Raw genomic sequence first — 6,080 nt, 5'->3', positions numbered from 1 at the left:
TTTGCAGACGAAGCATAATTTGCAAAGCAAGAATTGCCTTCTGTAGACCATGTAGTTGAAACTGTTATTGTAACTCTCAAATTGTCCAAAACAATCTGAATAACTTACAGATGGTATAGATTTTAAGCATGTTCCAGAAGTTACAACATGGTTAAAGCGGATAATTGTTTCCGTATCCTGGATTTTCCATAGATGGCTACACACGCGTAGATGGAGGAAAAACAGAACATAGGCCTTTAGGTAATCCATTTTGAAAAACAGGCTGTTACACTGCTATAGTTGGTTCTATTTGTCTTTTTAATTTCTCAGGTATACCCAAGACAATGTGTAACTTTCATATTTCTCAGATGTTTATGCCACCGTCAGTGCTGAAGAGTAAACAGGAAGCCAAGCTAATTTCATGATTGATAAAGCATGGCACCGGTTGAATATTTAGTATACTTGGCACCCAATGCTTTTACATAGAATATCATTGAACAATATTTGTCTTAACCATGTATACATATGCACTTTAAAAACAATATACAACTGTGCACTACTTAGTTTGTTGCTGAATGCTGTAATATACATTATTTATTTGTCAAAACTTTAAAGACGACCATTGGGAGACAAAACAGTGATCTTTGTCGAAAATGGTCTCCCATCAAAGCTTAATTTACACTATTCGTAGTTAAACGGGAATAGAAAATAGTAGCTTTTGTTAGCAGATTTTTATCAGTGGTCTTTATTTGTGAGTGGTCAAAAGCGCAGGTTTGACTTCACACGTTCATGACAAGGAGCTATGCTCCCTTGCTATCCGATATCTTAATCATGTTTTAGTAGTGTGACTTAGTTAAGGTAAGTTCGTCACTATCATAACAAATAACCAAACTAGATAATATGGGATAATGCTAAGACTGAAATGAAAATTATTTTATTCCTTTTACGAGAAGATTTTCACCTTAACATTATTTTTAAGGCAGCTGTTTTATTTTTGCGGTAGCAGTCCTAAACCTATTTCAAAGTGTTAATTTTAATAGAAAACAAACATAATACTTAATCGTAACTTGATATGATCGATCGTTATTAAATAGGCACTAAGGTGTAGGGTCCTACCTTCTTCGAAACTGTGTTAAAAAATTCTGACTTTGAAACTGTCCGATTTATGACCTACTTTTATCAAGATCAAATCTACATGTTTAAAGAGGCACCACAAAATAACTGTATTCTTTTGTATTTCCATGATGGTAATTATACATGATTTGCATGAAAAATATGAGATATAGAAGAATTTAGTTTCAAATTGACAGAGAAATATATTAGGCCAAGATAATGTGTTTAAAGTTTAAAAGCAGCATGCCTCCAGATTTGGCTAAAAATAATCTTTCTTTCAAACTGAAGTTTGGTCTTATTATAAACATTAGAATATGAATTTTTGTTTCCAAAATATTTTAAAAGTTCTAAATCAAGAAAAAAGGATGACCGCGTCGGGAATCGAACCCCGGACCGCCGCGACAATAAAGACATTTTCCCGTCGTCGTAACCAATAGCGCTATAGCTGAAGTAGTGAATAATGACTTCTAAATATAGATATTTATAATCGAGACAGTTTACATGGAGTAAAAGCGTGACAAACGCTTTCCGATTTTCATCGTAAAAAGTAGTAAAAACAGCAAATTCTCATGTGTTTCCGTAACAAAAAGTTTGTCAGTAATTAAGTTTTAAAGCCTTCTTAAGAAATATAGCATTTATTTCAAGATATAAATATTTTTTCCTGTCGAATGATCTGGAGGCATGTTGCTTTAACATTTTATTGAATTAATGTAGTAATATATATATAAATCAGTGTATTTAGTTAAATTTCAATCACATTTTGTTTCCACAGTGTAAGACAGTTATTCATCTATATTCTAAAAATATGCTGCAAGCAGATTACTGATTAAGGTATTCAGAAAATTTTGTGTGTAACAGTTATCAGGCGGCTAACATTTATAAACTTGAATTTTAGCAATGTCTGTTATTTCCTGATCAGAATTAAAACTATGAAATCTATCTGGCAGATCTTTGTGCGAAAAAAGTAGTGACACAATAGATCAGTAGGTGGTTGAAAAACATCATAAGTTTGCATATTATAAAATTTGGTTGATATTTGAGGTGAAAGTCAGATACATTAAATTCTAACCATGTGCTTTACAATTAAAATGTTTTTCATCAATTATTTCTAAGCGGCGAAATTTTGTAATTTGCATATTAAGACTGTGTATGATATAAATGAAAATAATAATGAATAGTGTGCTTCTTTTTTCAATATTAAGTTTTTTAGATACCAAATACTATTTTTGTTGACTAATATGTCTAATAAAACAAATTATTCAATATCTAATATTATTAAAATTTAACTATGCTGATGTACTGTTGCATCCAATTCCTTTAAACTATCTATTCTTGATTCTTTCGACTGGTAAAAATTAGCTTGATGATGTCGACAGTATCGATATCATGAGAAACCAATTTTTCAAGAAAGAAAAACCTAGGACAGAATTATAACCTATATTTAATTGTACTCTAAACGTTAAATAAAAATAAAAATACAAACCGTCTTTTTCAAGCAAAAATAAAAACATTTCAGTACCGCCATTGGTATTCTTCCCTTACCCACGACCTAAAAGTGTGCATCATTTTTTCTTGCAAACGCCAATGTTAATCGGATTTTTAAAATTTTCTTATTCACATAGAATAACTTTAAGATTGCACCTCTTGCTCAATCTTTTGGGTGCTACAAGTTCACGTGCAGTTAGTTGATTTCCCCAACTAACTGTACACTGAAACCTCAATCAAAACGCACTGGTCTGCAATCAATTTTTCTTTATGGTTTTTGGACTATGTTGCGCATATTTTATACTTTGCGACACAATGTTTAGCCTTTATTACTTTGGTCTCAACTGCCATCTAATATGGTTTTTACCTATTGTAACTATATGTAGACTTCGCTTCCCCAAGTTGAACATTATGGTATACTTACTTAACGGTTTGCATGCAAATGGCTCAGGCTACGTTTTATGTAGGTTTATGCGCGAAGATATGCTAAATAAATTTCTGTAACTTGTGTTGAATTTAATGTCTCTAAATTTGTCAAAAGCATCCTGTATCTTACAGAGGGATAGATTTTAACATGTTCAGCAATACAACAGTGAAAAGCGGTAATTTTGCCCTATCTGATTTTTCCATAGATTGCTTCCACACCTATATAGGTCAAAACAATAGTTTAGGTTTTCCATTTTGGACAGTGTATCACTGCATATGTTGGTTCAATTGCCGTTTTTTTCTAGGTTACCCAGCAATTAACTTTCATATTTCGTTTATGAATCATGTGAAGTAACAGAACCAATATTTCATAGTGATAAATGTCATTGCACGTTAAATATTAGTATATTCACCGAATGCTTTACACAAAACATGAACAATATTGTCAAATGTAAATAGGGCATTCAAACAATATAAATTGTGCACATACTATTGGCTGATGCGGTATACTTATTAATCAAACTAAAGAGACCTGGCAAACCAGTGATCTGTCGAAATCATCAAATTAATTTACATATTCTAGTTAAACGGGAATAAAAATAGTGCTTGAAATTTATAGGGCATTTGCATGGAAGCGTCAGGCTTGTTAAGCACAGGGTATTAACATTACATCCGTACATTATCTGTTATATAGTGTGACTTGTTAAGTAAGTTCGTCCTATCTAAAATAACCCTAGATAATTTGATAATGTGACGAAATGAAATATTTTATTTTTTACGAAAATTCATAACATATTTAAGGCAGCGTTATTTGCGTAGCAGTCTAAACAATTTACAAATTTATAATTAAAAAAAAAATAATACTAATCTCTTGATATGATGACGTATTAAATAGCGCTAATAAGGTTAGGTCAGTTTCTCGACGTGTAAAAATTGACTTTGAAAACTGTCCATTATGACTACTTTTATCAAGATCAAATCTACATGTAATGAGCACCAACAAAAAACTATCTTTTGTATTCCATGATGTACTAACATGTTTGAATGTTAAGAGAATGATATCATGGCGAAAAATAAAATATATATTTCGGAGCATGTATTTGTTTTACAGCAACTATGTTCCGAGTCGGGGAAAATGTGAAATATGTTTTTGCTTATATCTCCATTTAACAGTTTCATAACAAGATGCTCTCGGCAACTCTGTACTCAAAACAGTGTAATACAGTAATGTCACAAAACTATTCACATAAAGCAATACATATCTTAGCCAAAACTCAGGTTTACCATACACTTAACCTAACGTATTACATCTTTTCGTTAACACAATTTTCAAATTAGGCGTCCAAGAACACTGTTGAAATGATTCTCAAATTAGTTAAAATGTAACTCTCATAAAATGGCTTAAGACATAAAGCTATATTCTGCTTTTAGACATAAACCAACATTATGACGGTATTTCCTTACACTAGGGGTTTTCCCCTGACTTATATAATCCGATAATCTCGAGACATTCTTGTTAATTATTCTAGAAATACCCATTTAATTCTATTAATATCCACAATGAATTTACCAATAAATACATGGTAGAATGAAAAAGATTAATATTACAAAATGTATTATACAATAAGAATTTATTTTATATATTTGTTCAAGTGAATGTTATAAAATAGAAAAAGTGGAAACTCCACAGGTCGCTCAACACAACAAAAACGAAAATGTTGCAGGCTCGGTTTGATTTAGCCTGTTCATGGACGGTAGTGGAAATGCATGCTACCGTCCACGCCCTCTAGCCCCGGGCTGAGCAGAACTCAACATTTACAAATGTTAAAAGTACAAAAAAAGAAACAATTTAGAGACATCCGCAAATGTGTTCATACGGCGGAGTACATGGAACCTTCAATGCTACACTAGTGTGTAATTCCATGAAAAGCGGCGTATTGTCCCCAGTTAAAATAATGAGTTTGCCCTAAACGAGAAAACAATGGGCAGAACTAAACAAACTGGAATTTAGAAAGGTGATCTGAGGTTATGGAGCCTGCATATCACAGGAACTGCCATAGCCAATACTGGACATTGATGACTCCATACTACTGAAGCAATTAAATGTTACTAAAACTGAATTATTTATACATAAATTAAGACACAGTGATTGAATTAACCATGTCTAATTAAGAATAATTACAGATTTTCTCATCTTCTGTTTGTGTAATTTGATTATTAACATTTTACGTGAAATGCCTTTAATTATGTTGAAATAAGATTAAGACCTCTCCACATAAGCTTGAAAATGCGGACACCAATCTGATATTTTCTACAAAATTACAAAGCTGTCAGATTAGAACAAATATCATTATCAAGAACGCAGCATTTTACAAATATAGCCAGCGGCCTCAGTGGCCGAGTTGTTAAGGGCGCTGGTTACGAATCTTCATTTGCCTCTCACTGATCTTTAGGGTGCCTGTCCGTAACTTAAATAATATTCGGACGGGCACATGGGCACATTATTCGACCACCATGAAAGGCTTGAAAGTCGCCATATACATTACAGTTGATTTTGTAATCTTATTTTACGCTGCTGGAAAAGATTTTTTTTCAAAAATAAATGTACCAATAAATAGACCAAACCCTGGTAGATGTTTGGTATCATAATTCTTTATTACAAAATCAAAGATATGCAAACATGGAGAACAAAAAATTAAAAACAAGTGGTGAAATATGCAAAGGATTGTACATTGAAAAAGAAGAAGAGAAAAATCAAACATTGGTCAAAGGGATAAACAGGCAAAATAGTGTAGGCAAAAAGAAATCCTTTTAAATACATTTTCTTGGCATGTGCAGATAATACTGCGCTCACAAATTAGGTGCACTGTTTTCATTATTTTACTAAGTTGGCCTATGTACGCCGGCTAGAATAACGCTTTATAGTTGTTATAAAATGTCACATTCCACTTTTCTTAATTTATACTACAGACAAGGTAATGAGTTGACGGCCGGATTTTAGATTGGACGATATATCACATGTTTTCGCGATTCATATATAGTCATGTATAAATAAATCACAGACATATTTCTTGCAA

Source organism: Mercenaria mercenaria, chromosome 12, assembly GCF_021730395.1.
Source record: "Mercenaria mercenaria strain notata chromosome 12, MADL_Memer_1, whole genome shotgun sequence".
NCBI lineage: Eukaryota > Metazoa > Mollusca > Bivalvia > Venerida > Veneridae > Mercenaria > Mercenaria mercenaria.
The sequence above is the reverse complement of the archived record's forward strand: the minus strand, read 5'-3'. Positions refer to the sequence as shown.